The following is a 15,001-nucleotide window of genomic DNA, read 5'->3' on the forward strand; positions in this document are numbered from 1 at the left end:
AAATTGTGTTTGATTTACAAGTCGACGAGGAGATTATTAATTTCCTTGTTCTTAGAGAGCTATACATAGAACAATAGATAATAGGAGGAATAGAAATGACATGCGAGCTAATAACGAATACAATACAGTGACTCATTATTGAACATCACAATATTATACTGAGCGGCAAAAATCTGGCCCTCAAATGTATGCAGAATCGGTAATTTTGTACGAAGGGTGGGCCAAATTTTGTGCCGCTGAGTATATAAGCAAAACTGAAAACAGAGGTAGAGAAGGTAAGCAATAAGTTGCCTAATCACCCAGTTGGAGTTCAGAGCGATCTCTTCCAGGCAGCCTATATAATATGAAAACGTACAGAATAGATTTTAGCAGATTGTGTAATTTTCACCAGACTAAAGCATAACAGCAATAATTTTATGTCAAAAAGCTAACTATACATACGAGTACAATACACATTTTCAACAAATATAAATAGATAGATACACAGCAATATAACTAACTATAATAACTCTCATACACAAGATAGTGCTTCGTAACCATAGACTATCATAGCATAGTATGCCTATGTATAGCCATATACCATAAATGTATTTACTTCCCCAGTTCAGTCTGTACCGAAGTTGATTGCTCAAAAAAATAAAGTAATTACAGAGATGATGGTTAAAAAAAAATTGCGTCTCACTGGTGACTACTGAATGTACTAAAACCCATGAAAACAAAAAAGTCGGCTCATTGACAGCGAGCGCGTCGATAATATTGCTATATATTTTTTCGATAACATTTCTATTCCTCGATGGAACATACCTACTCGTACTTACTTATATATTTCATGAAGAACCGGTTGCATTTCATAAACAAAGCATTATTTTAAAACTGCTGATGTTTAGACAGTCTATTGTTTTCGTTAACAAATGAGCTAGTATGTACGTACAACTTTGCTCGCCATTCTGAGTGCTAAGTCATTCCATGAAATTTATTGTTGTTGGGCTATCTTTAGGTGTAAAAATTATAGTAGCGTTTGGTGATAAAATGTTTATTTTAAGATGGCTTTGTTTTGTGCCAAGTACATTGTGTATTCCCCTGTCTTTGTTTACGTGTGGCACGTTAAATCGCGGTCTAAGAAATAAGTTTTTGGTAAAAATTTCATTTTTGATACAAGCCTTTTTTTGCTGACCGTACTTTTGTTGATTGTACTTGCATTGTCACCCAAACTAAATTTGCATACCAAATTTCAAGTCGATGCCATTAACCGTTGAAGAGTACCGTCCTTCGGAGACGATCCTGGCCGGATTACCAGGATGTCACTACCAGATTATTGTATTGTCACGCAATTTACATAAGTATGCCAAATTTCTAGACAATCTGACTACTAGAAGTGGGTCAAATTTAACTTTCAAAATACATAGATATGCGTACCCGCACATACATAGATACGAGTACATAGTTACAAGATACATTGCAAGTTAAATAAAAGCTTTTAAAATCCAGTGTAACATAGCCTTTAATTCTACATTGAAGAGTTAAAATCCCTATTTTGTGAAGAAATGTGCTTCTATATTTTTCCCAATTGACGCAATGCAGTCACATGATATATTTGAGAAATTTCATTACGTTTAGTTGCTACGGGTTGCGGTTTTATTTATAGTCTGAACTCTATATCTTACATTGGAACATAAATTTTCCCTCATATCTATTGGGATTTGCAACGTGAAAAATATTTTTACCTAGTTGTAGCATGATGCTAAAAAATTACAGGGATATAAAACTGAAGTTTCGAGCACACTAAAATTTATATTTGTATTAGGTTCTCTATAAAAATATGTTGTCTGGAAGAGATCACTTTTCAGCGATAAGACCGCCTATTTTCTGCTATGCTTTTTGTGCTTTTGTTTAATCATTGAATGATTTTGTGGTGTGCAATAATAGGATATTTGTATTGTATTAGTTACCGGAGTGTGATCACGGCGAGACAAAAAAGTATGTGTAACTTTACTAACCGTGAATAATTAAAAATTGTATTGTATTTTAAAACTCTTTATTGTACATAAAAATACATGAAAATAACAGAACACAGGATAATAAGATGTACAAAGGTGAACTCATCCCTTAAAGGGATCTCTTCCAGTTAACCTTTGAACGATTGACAGGATATCAGACACAAGAGTAGACACTACGAGTACAATGAAAAGATAAAAGAACCGAAATTTTAAATTAACTCAAACAATGCATTATAAATACACATATGTATGTGTTGTATTAGTGTGTATCTACATATAAATGTATATAGGTACACACTAATACATAATAATAAAGTCAATAAACTAATACATATCAAGATAAGTAAACTACATGTAAAATACAACACAATTTTTTTATGATAAATATTTAACGTTATTCGTCCATTTTTTGCGTCATCCTAAGTCCCTGACCTATGCCGTATTGGAACATAATACAGGCTGTATTATTACAGTAATTTACGTACAGACACAAAGTTTTGCCATCTCTTGCATATATAATTTATTTCCCTCGCAAGTCTTGCGCGAGCCAATATAGGGGTTAATTAAGCCGAACCGGTAATTGATGGCCATTTTAATTAAAGCCGGGACTAAGACAAAGATAGATGCCACATCTTTATAATTACGATATTATCTGGCGTACCTATGTTTTTGTGTCTATGACTATGTTAACATTAAGTATCTTCACAGCTACCATTTTCACAGGAACATCAAAAAAGTAATAAATAAAAAAATAATCAAAAACCCGACTGCCTTGAAAATTTTTTAATAGGTAACTAAAACTACAAGGAAAAAATAAGTCTGGTAATCTAGAATTAGGTACTTACTGGAAAATGAGCTGATCGCGATTTCGAATGAGTCCCGACTGTTGAATTTTAAGTTAGGTACTTATGAGTTCTAGACTCGTAGCACTCATTTTTCCATTTAAGTTTTTACTTAAAGTTTTTTTAAGACAGGCGATTTTTTTTAAAAGTTTTTATCAATCGTCTCACAGGACACAGACAAAATTGAGGGCAACATCTAGTTTGTATTCAGCTTGTGAAGTTAGAGTTATGACTGCAAATATTTTTTAATATCTTTTTGAGATTTAATCCAGCTGGAATATTAACGTTTGCATATGAATAGAATTCAAACGGAAATATGCGGTAAAAGAATTTAATAAACGTGATGAAATTCAATATAAATATATCTGTATGGTAACACTTTAAATTTTTATACAGAAATGCAACCGGGTGCCTTTTTCTATGTTAGATCTACTACTTATTGGTGTATTTGGAAACACATAAGGCTTTCACGGAATTACCATGATTGTTAATAAACAACTTAAATAAATTTAGGGGGATCTGCGTACAATAAACATATTGTTATATATTTCTAAGGCATTCTATCTTAATATTTGTATTCTAAATTAACGACATTTGATGTAACTACTTATTCTATGCAAATAAATCTTCTATTATCTTACCGAACTCTTGATTTGCGAGTCAGCCTGCACTGAACAGTTTTATTCATTCAGTGAGCACTGGTGTATTTTATTTAAGTAATTAAAGCTATATTGGTTGTTAAGATTAGGATGGGTTCATTTATAGTGGCTTGAGATTAATCGGCATATTGGATTGATCTCACTATTTTTTATCGCCAAAAGGGAGTATGCATTGTGCCATAAACCATTAACTATAGAAATCCCATAGTTTTTTTTTTAGAAAGAAATGGAATGCAAACTCATTCGCTAGTATTTTCCTTATTTTTCAGCAGATATTGATGATTTTTAACCGACTTTAAAAAAGGAGGAGGTTCTATGTAATGTTTGTATTTTTTTTATTACTCAGTTAATTTTAGACCGATTTTCAAAAGTATTCTTCTGAGGTGGTCCCATTCACACGAAGGCAAGATCTGGTGATGGGATGCTAGGGAAATCGAGGGCAAACCTCAAATTTTATAGGCACACCTATGGCGATTTTGGCATTTTTAGCATAAAGATAAGCATTTACATTCAGACAGTATCATTTGGTAATCTGGACCTGATGAAGAAGACCGTAGATGACCAATGGAACTCGTCAAAGCTAAGTAATGCTCGCTCGCTATAAACGATCATGATTAATATACCTAGATAAGCGACTAGGAAGAAGCTTTAAGTTCATGATTCTTTCGAACTGATCTGATGCTGAAGCCAGAAGGTAAAAAAAACGTAACTAAGTCGTGTTTGGCACAATGGAATCGTTGATGTAAAATGTGAGAAATAAAGAAAATTTTTAACAAAAAAGGAAAACCGACTCCAAATAATAAAAAAATAACAAAAAATGGGACCGACTACAAAACCCTTGAAAATATTATTCTAGGTACCTACTAGCTCGAAGTCGGTGACTCAGCACGACCCAGCACCCAGCAGGAAGCATTGAAACCCATAGTATGTAGGTGAGGTAGACGACTATTGCTCCACTCCTGCTGGCTCGTGCTGAGGCACCGACTTCGAGCTAGTAGGTACCTAGAAAAATATTTTCAAGGGTTTTGTAGTCGGTCTCATTTTTTTTATTTTTTTTTGGAGCCGGTTTTACTTTTTTGTTAAAAAGTTTCTTTATTACGTCATTAGTTTTATTTTCTAGTTTTGTACGACGTTAAGTTGTTTAAGAGAAAAAATGTGTTTCTTGCATATTCCCTCAGGTCATCCCAGCCTATATACGTCCCACTGCTTGGCACAGGTCTCCTCTCAGAATCAGAGGGCTTGGGCCATAGTTCTATATAAATCTGATACATATTACACAATATATTCGAGGTTTGTTCCGCGTACCTTGATTTTAGAGCAGCTCGATATTTCAGCACAGTTATACCAGCATACCCGCAATTCTCCAGCCGTCTCGTGATCATGGCGCATGCAACTGTGCCGAAATATCGAGCTGATACATATTCCCTATTGTTGGTAAAATATACTTGAATAAATACAAGAATAAACACATGCTAATACTCATTTACATTTCTGTTTTTCTCACCGAGACACTTCAACAAAACACAATACTGCTATCAAGCTTTACAGTCTTCCTTCATCTATACCATATTAGTTCGCCTATAGGCTATCGCCGATAGCCAGCGGTCAGTGGGTTCGATTATGGCGTTATTTATTACACAACGAAGCAACTAATTAAGCTTTGATAGAAAGTGTATCATAGAACGAGAGCAGTTTATTACGGCCCAGCTACCAGTTCAGAGATATACCCGTTCTATCGAACTCGTTACCCATGATCGGTTTTACGATGCAATTTGTTTTGACATACGAAATTGAGCTTGATAAAAGATAGATAGTTGCAAGTGGATGGTATTATGTATCAGACTAGAGTTTACCCGCGACTTCGCACGCGTAAATGAAAGAAAGAAAGAAGACATTTATTCACTAACATAGAGACACATATACAGTAAAAATTATCATAAAATAACTATTCGATCTGATAGTTACAATTGAAATTCCGGGATTTTACAAAATTTTCCATGGGAATTTAATTTTTATTGTGGTCTTCAATGAGAGACTCTAAACCCAGCGGTTGAAATTTCAAGATTGTATTGTATCCCTATCCCGTAGGAATATTAGGATAAAAAGTAGCCTATATGTGTTATTTTTATTCGTCCAGCTATATACCTACACCGTCCAGATACCGAATTTCATGACTTTGAGCCCAGCGGTTGTTATTTCAAGAATTTATCCCCATTCCGTGGAAATATCGGGACAAAAAGTATCCTGTTTTAATCCAGGTTATAAACTAAGTTTTTCATTCAAATCCGTCAAGCAATGCAATTGCAAATTGCAAAGCGTGATGGAGAAACAAACATCCTTACTCACATACAGTCACATTTATAATATAATAGGATGTATATATTTTATCCCAATTAAATCATAGTTGGAAGGATGTATATAGAGTCGAGGTCAAAAATATCTTTACATTTTAGTTAGTACCTTGGCACTGTACGCCTTCTGACAATTTTGTAAAAAAAATTTCAAACATGAAGTGACAGCGACAAGGTAGTAAAATGTAAACATATGTTTAATCTCGACTGTACAGTACAACTATTTAGAATGTTAATGTCGCTCGGGACTCATCGGTTTTCTTCGTTTTCCAGAAGATACAAATGAGAAAGAAAAAGAAAACCCATCTTGTGTTTCAAGTTCCGAAATAGATTAACAAACTATCGATTTACTTTTGTATAAATACGCTGTGTCGTAAAGCCACAAACTTCGATTGTAGCTTCCTTGCTCACCTATTGGCTTTAGATGTAAGTGAAAATCTTAGAAAAACCTTTTCTGACATGAAAGAAGAAGAATGTTGTACAGAACGTATCCAAAGGGTCCCAACGCAGCTCTATGGCTGTCACTCACTTGTCCGTCTGTCCGTCTATTTTCTGTCGCACTTCACATACACCATTGAATTAATTCGCAGGTTTGTGCAGGTTTTCTCACAATGCCTTCCTTCACCATGAAGCTCGTGGTAAATTTCGAAAAACTCAGAGGTGCGACCCGGAGTTTGAACCCATGATCCTGGCTTAAGAGGCCACAGGTCAAACCAGTGGCCACCACAGCTTTTAGTGATGTCTTAATATAAAGTATAATTTGATCAAGCTCACTCCGGTTATAGCAACTCAAAAAGACAACAGAAGTTTTAAACCTCACAGTTCACTATCTACATATTCACTAACTTAGAAGAAGCAATTTAAACTGTAATATAAAGTTAAGTATCTGTGCCCTCTGCTTAGATTTGTTGCCGCAAGCAATACTAATGTAGCGAGCGTAATCGAGAGATAAATCTGAGCGCCGTCATTAAAATAGTTCTCGCCGTGGATGTTGATCAAGTACTGTAAAAACACCCACCCATGTTACAGGATTTATTGTTTTAGTGCAGTCGTTTTGTAACAAAATGGGAGCATTATTAATAAGAAGCATGTTGGTATTTGGTCAAAGAACAGCGGCTAGAGATAATTAAATCGAGAGAACTTGGTCTCAGATGTTTTCTAATGTGATCATGCACTGAAAAAAAAAAGGATAGCTGAACTAGTTTGACGTTTAGTAGTAGTTAAAAATTATGCTAATATTGCAAAACTGGTTTTGTAAGACATCACCCAACTTTTATCTACTATTAGGCCTTAGTTTTGTCGTCACTCAAGTTATGTTACAAGCAACACATTTTTTTGTTACTGTTAACAAATCTTTTTTTTCAGTGCAGAGAAATAAATACGTACTCTAATAGTAGATTGTATAACGAGAGCATAAAACGAGCTATTTTACCCGAGGCGTTCATATAACCAAATAGTGGATAGACACGTCGAGGGGAAAATGGGTTTAATGCTAGAGTTTTACACTCTGCTTTTCACTTTAATTGCGAGGAGATGAAATAACGACAGTGGAAATATTGTTCACTTACTAGGTACTTACCTTCTATTTTTCGTGCATTGCTAATATAATAATAAATATTTAGTTTTATTGATTTATTTGATTGATTTTGAGTTATATAAAAATGAAAAAATATTATAAAAATATATAAACTTGTTGTTTGTGGCTGTCAACACCTGACTACCTTGGTCTTAGACGAAGATTTTACTTTATGCACTAGAGCATAAAAAGTCATTTTATGTCGCCTAGATCCAGCATAAACACGAACTTTACGAGCATAAGAAGTGAAAAATATCATTTTACTCAACTTCGTTTTAGCTTATAAATTTAAATTATATTAAAGGGAAAAATATCAAACTCATTCGTTATTCCGAGGAAGTTTTAATTGATTTGCGCCATTGTACGTGATCAATCATTGATGATCTAAGTCAGTGGTCCTACCTAAATAGTGCGTAGCTTTGGCCTCGTAAGTCCTAACTTTTTATAGAAGACCGTGCTGTATGATAGACTGAGCCCAGAATATAAATAATAATAAATAAATATCATGGGACACTTCACGCCAATTGACCTAGTCCCAAACTAAGCAAAGCTTGTACTATGGATACTAGGCAACAGATAAACACACTTGATATTGAACATCCAAGACCCGAAAACAAACACTCGTATTATTCATACAAATATCTGCCCCGGCCGGGAATCGAAGTCAGGTTCTCTTACCACTTGGCCATCCGGTCATCAATCACCAACACACAAACACACACACTTTCATATTTATAATATATATATGGATTATATTTTAAATGTCTTAGTCTTAGGCGGTTGAAAGCTAGCACAACTTACTAGAACTAGCTGTTTGCTGTTTGACTGGTATTTCCTATACTAGCAGGACTTCAAACGTCAATTACAGGTGAAAAAATATGCAATTGCATGCTACCGGTATCTCTTCTCACGACTTGTTGCGATGGATGATTAGCTGTCTTATATTGACTTTTTAAAAAACCTAACCTATAAATCTTTATCAACACTTAATTGATTCTCAATTATTTATTCAACCAATTAGGAACGCGTACGCACTACAACTTTTTACTACCTGCCAGTTTTAATGAATCTTCTTATTTTCAAACTTTGTAAGAAAAAAAAGTTGTCTTTAACTACTAATAAATCATAAACCTGTCTGAATCGTCGGAGGATATTTTTTTCAATTCACCCTATTCCTAAAATTAACACCAGCAAGTAGCGTATGTTATTTACTATTTAAATCCAATGTTACTTATAATTTTATGTGTCAGATTAAATATAAATTTGAACGTAGAAAGCCGAGGCACCAGACTGCGGCACGCAAATGCAAATTACTAAAACTGTTTCTACAGCAGTTTCAAAGCCGGACGCCACGAAACCAGGCTGCAGCTCTTGTAGGAGCGAATTACTGCGCGTGAAAACTATACGAGGAATACTAGGTACCTCATCATCATTATCATCTTCCACACAGCTTCCTCTCAGGGCTTAGGCCTTTGGTACTATCGAACCAACTGAATCGTGACGCACTGTGGAACCTTTTCGTACATAAAATATAATAAATATAGTGACATCGTATTAACCCGACCTGGACGACCTGGTTAAGATCGCGGGATCGCGGTGGATGCGAAAAGCACAAGACCGGTCTGAGTGGAGAGCCTTGGGGGAGGCCTATGTCCAGTAGTGGACGTCTTTCGGCTGACATGATGATGATGATGATGTATTAATCGAGAAGGCAATTCACTATATGATTTACTGTGAGAACGTTCTACGGTGGGTCAGGAGTCAAATGGTTCGACTGTACCTATTTAGTATAAATGACAAAAACTTTTTGAAGCTATGTGGGGCTTTCTCCTTTAGCACTCCCTGTACTCGTACTATCCAGAGCAAAAATATACAGGTTTTTATCCTCCCTTCCGCTATGGCTGCGCCATGGAATGCGGGTTCGATTCCCGTGTCGGGGCAGATATTTGTATGAAAAATACGAATGTTTGTTCTCGGGTCTTGGGTGTTTACTATGTATTTAAGTATGTATCTATCTATATAATTATATTGATCCGTTGCTTAGTACCCATAACACAAGCTTTGTTAAGCTTACTTTGGGACTAGGTCAATTGGTGTGAATTGTCCCGTGATATTTATTTATTTATTTATGGAAATTTCGTGGCCATTGTAATAAACCCTGACCTTACTCCTCATGCATCAAACTGCGAAACTGTCCGCCCCGCGTTCATTATAATATATTATCTAGTAGAAATTCTGAAGTTCGCAACTTCTATGCGTATCGCTGCTAATTGACCCGCCGGGACACTAGGGTTCACGGGCTCCAAAGGTAAGCCCGCTAGATTATTGATGAGCACTGAATTGCCTGGTTACTGAATGTTTAACTATTAAACTGGAAAGACGGATCTCAAGTTTTTCAACTTTGGGGCTTTCAATGTAGACTAGACGGCGTATAAATGGTCACTGGATTTACCGCGTAAATAAACATAACTGTAATGGCTGCGATATTCCGCCATTACAAAATCGGAGATATAATAAAGTTGCTTTGGCATTTATATTAAATACAACCTAGGATGCTTCAAGGCCAGAATAGTTAGGCTGTTACTAAATCAGTGAGAGACACCTTTGGGCTCTTCTGCATTTTTCATCAGGTGAGATAGGGGTCTATCACGGGTAGATCACGGGTCAGTTTTATGTAAAAAAAAGTATGGACGTATGATTGTATATGGAATTAGTTTGTAAAAAAAAATATTGCCATAAAGCCAACACGCGCGTAAAAATTATACATTGCAAAGGTATCTACAGATAATCGCCGGACACAGTTAACGCAAACATTTTAAATTATATTGTTTCATTCGCTACCGAAATAAAAACGGATTCGATTAGATTCGTTTGTTTGTATAAACTGAACAACGTTGTCGCTAACAATAAAAGATAACAGAATTGCCTTTCGAATGAAGGGTTTTCGACGCCCTTTAAATAACAATGAGGCAAATGCTATTATTTTATTCCCTGCTTATAAAGCCGTTTGAGTTTTGAGTACTTCTTTAAGTGTTTCATTGAATTACTTTTTGTTCAGAACATTAAGCAAAACAAGCACAACTTTATTGTATCTACCTAATTTCGGAAATTTTCCGCCTATAAAATGGCATTTATTAACTCTACTTTAATATTAATTTTACTCCGTTTTCTCGCGGATTATTCGTAGATCTCTGGTTCGTGAATTAGTGTAGCTTAGGGATATCTTCTATCTATTTATTCTGATACTTTTAAACGCGCTATTCTTATGTGAAGGGTTTTGAGGGCAAACAATCGGTTTTGGTCTTACGTCTTGTCTCTGGGAGAACGCGTGCATTCGAGTCAATGCCGGTTTTAGCACTTCCATCGCCCTGGGCGAGCTTTCAACGGGGCCCCCCAACTTTTGGGAATATTATAGTAAGTATAGGCTTCCCTCAATGAGCGAGAGAATAAAAGGGGGCGCCAGGTGCCCTTTTAAGTCTGGCGCCCTGGGCGGTCGCCCTACCGCGCCCTACCCTGACGCCGCTACTGATTCACGGTTTAGCTCGAGAGAAGCTCGGTCGCCTACGTACTACCATTAGCCAAGCTAAAGTCCATTGACTATTTAATTAGAATGTGCTAGGAAAAGTTATTGTTTAAAGGATTTTCTGTACAACAGTAATCTACCATTTTCTCTTTTTATCATAATCTCACAGCCATCAAATTTCAAATCTATCTTGTGCATGCGTGCTATGCGTGTTTGCCTGCGCCCTGAAGTTCCCGATCCGCATTGGGCCCGCGTGGGAACTACGGACCAAGCCCTCTCATTCTGTGAGAAATCCTGTGCGCTGCAGTGGTTCTATCTCCGAAAGTAATTCGTTTTCACGGCAAATTTAGTAGACAATTTAAAGCCTACACTAAGATGCTACTTTTATGCCCGCGGGCGGAAAGCTAGTGAAAAATAACTATTCTCAGCTCTAATTTTAAATATGTCTATAACAACATTTTCGATTATTTCACACAATCAACGCGTCATGTCTACAAACACAGACACAATCCTATATATTTCGTGATTTCGACAACCTCAAAAATATTTTGATACAGTACACGGTAAAAAAACAAACGTTCCTACGGGTCGGACACAAAAATTGTGGCACGAGACACATTGACCGTTTCATTGTGTCTTTTTATTACAACCGAGCGCCCGATTATTTCGTTACACCAAAACAAATCCTTAGCAAACAACATCCAACCAAAAACAAGTTCTATTACCAAAAGAGAAAGCATACACTTCCAAGTTCCACGGACCTCATGGTCTTGCTTATCATTCATGATTCATTTCAATGCTGTGTTGGAAGAGGACACTTGAAGTGAGGTTATAAAGCTCTTTCTTGTTTGAAGTTGCAGGTAGTTTTTGCCATGAATGGTAGGTGTTTTATAGAGATAGGCGCAGGGCGCGCTCGCGAGTTGTCACGCGTCCTGTTTTGTCGACTATCGACAGCAAAAAAGAACCTACAAAAAGGTGAGGCGGCAGGATGCCGAAGTTGATATAGAAAGACCCATTTATTGTTCATTGAACTCATAAACGTAAAATAGAACACAGTATGTTTCAGTTTAAAATAATAAGTACACAAGAAGATTCACTTATTGCTTCCGTAAAATTTCTTCTAGTGAACCTTTACAACAAAAAGAAGAAAGAAGATAGTGTTAATTTACAACATTTATATACTCTAAGGCGGGGCTACACTGACTAGACTTCATTTTTAACTCCGAGTTAACCGCTAACCCAGAGTAAAGTAGTGTAATGTATGAAACTGTCAGCTCTAACCCAGGTACAACCAAGTATAAAGAGGGATAACAATCAACTAACCTATTGCCCGCGACTCCGTCTGCGTTGAATTCGTTTATCGCTATCCCGCGGGAACTGCAATTTTCCGGAATAAAAACTCGCCTATGTCCTTCCCCGGGACTCCCAACTACTTATACAGGGTGGAAAGAATCAATGGGCCCTGGAGGGCAACCTACCTTAAATCCTTTAGTTAGCTAATTGTACTGAAAGGAAACATTCGTTTATTTTTAAAATTGAACAAGACTGCATTCAAAGATCTTCTAAACTTCCCTTCTCCACCCGGAAATCGAACCAACTAGCCTATGTCACTCTCTGGCCCGCATAAACTATCGCTATGACAAAAATCACGTCGATCCGTCGCTCCGTTTCGACGTGAAAGACGGACAAACGTACAAACACACACACTTTCGCATTTATAATATTAGTATGGATATGGATGACGAATTTTAGCTAAGGAAAGGGGGGACGAGCTTTGGTCCATTGGAGTTTACAATCGACCTAAAACAAATGTTGTGTAGATACATGAATGTAGTTCTTTAGTGCTTATTTATTTCTATACTTTCTGCTTTAATATTCGATTCTTCTATGCGATCATGCGATTGAACAGGGGTAAGTATTAAGAGAATCGTTACTAAAGTTAAATTTCACCTTAAAAACTCATTCGTCATTGAATAGGTACTTACTCAAATAACTTAATACTATCAGAAAGATGAAAAAGAATGATCTATAAGAATCCTGGCAAAAGAGTACCTACTTATGACAAGCTTTAAGTCCATAAACTTTGTAAATCTATTAATGTCTTCTTCAATTTGCTCTTCAAAATACTGCCGCTAACGCTAAAATTAAGTTACCCAAAGTTATTAGATGAAAGTTCTTACGCCTTCTATATATTCATCAACCGATATTATCTTTCTTTTGATATAGCAATAGCGACTTATGAGCTACCCATAGCTACCGTGGAACTATCTGATGGCTATAAACAAACATAGAGGTATTTTTATGGCCGCCATCGTAAGCATTTAGATTAATGTAATTAACACCCACCACTTAAAGTTTACCGATATTTACGAGCGCTGGCTCAGAGTTGCGAGTTCCAAATAGTTGAATTTTCATTCGCCCGAATTAATTACGATATGATGGATGGGGTGAGATAAAATAATAAATTAGTTTGAACGTCAAAAATAGTATTTTTTACGAGGCAGGCAAATAGCTAAGTAAGCTTTTAAGTAGGGTTCCGTACAAATTAACCCTTATGGAGTTAGGTACCATCAGCCAAATAAGTGGTCTATCAATTTTTAAACAGGTTCCTATCAAATGAATGTGTCGCTAAAGTCGAACTTTCAAGTTAACGGACACGTCTATTCGCATTACTGTTTTGTGATATGCAAACGATTATCAAGTTTAGGGTGGTAGACCACATGTTTGGCTGATGGTACTTCGTTGTCCATATGTCTGTTTGTCAAGATCCTTTTTTCAAAGATTAGTTTGAAATGGATATGAAATTATTGTTTCTGTACTAGGTTTCTTGCAAGGGACCATCCATAACGTACGTCACACCAATTTTGGCCATTTTTAGCACCCTCCCCGCTTGTCACACGTATTATGTACTATGAAAATAAATTGCAATTATTTTGTTCCTGTATCACAAACCGTCTGACCCCTCCCCACTAAACATATCACGTAATTTATGGATGGGTCAAAAAATGGGTCGTAAAAAATAATTAGCGAAACGCAATCAAAAAATCCTACCATTTGGAAGTAATTTCAAACAAAAATCGTGTTTATAAAGGCATACACACAAGAACACCTTACAATACAAGCAAAGGAAAACTTTGGAAAGTCAGAAAAGCGAAAATTAATAAATACTGTCTCAATGCAGGAAAGCAATGTCTAGAAAACGTAAGTAATTAAAATCTTGTTTTTTAGCTTAATCTAATTTTGTACACATTCAGTCTCATTTATATGTTATTGGTATGTGTTTTATATATTTTTTCTGTCGATGAATTAAATAATAGAACAGGTTCAGTTCATAAAACTGGAATCCTGTGATGCCATTAGTCAATTCGCTATAAGCAGCTTAGCATTGATAAAGAAGAAATAAGAATAAAATAAGCATGATATCCTATTAAAAATACGACTGTTTATATTCAAATTTAACCGCGGGGTATATTAAATTTAATTAAATAACCCGAAATTAATAGCTTATTAAAAGAATCGCGGCTTGGTATTTTTGACAGGCGGCCTGAATGCCTTTTAAACGCTAAATTGAAATTGGCCGCAAACAGGTTTTTTGAACCTAATTAAGAAGGCCGTTTGCGATTTATTTATGGACCATAAGGATACTGACGCACCGCGTCTGGTGCAGTCCTTTCAACACCAGTTGGTTGCACCTTGTCTGGATTACACAGATTTCTACATGTACATGTTTTCTTATATCTCTTCACTTGTCCATCAATGTTAAAGAAGAACAAAAAATATATCTAAATATATCGAATATCTAAAAAAAAACAATTGAAATTTGAGAATTGTTTTTGTCAGAATCTCGGAAACGGCTCCAACGATTTGGATGAAATTTGGTATGTGGGGGTTTTCGGGGATGACAAATCGATCTAGCTTGGTCTTACCTCTGGGAAAACGCTTATTATCGAATTTTAGCCCGAGTAAAGCTCAGTCACCCAGGTACTCTAAATAAACCACCAATTGCATCACTGGAGACCATCGACGGTAGAGCCGTGATGTTTACCTACTTTT

Source organism: Choristoneura fumiferana, chromosome 5 (assembly GCF_025370935.1).
Source record: "Choristoneura fumiferana chromosome 5, NRCan_CFum_1, whole genome shotgun sequence".
NCBI lineage: Eukaryota > Metazoa > Arthropoda > Insecta > Lepidoptera > Tortricidae > Choristoneura > Choristoneura fumiferana.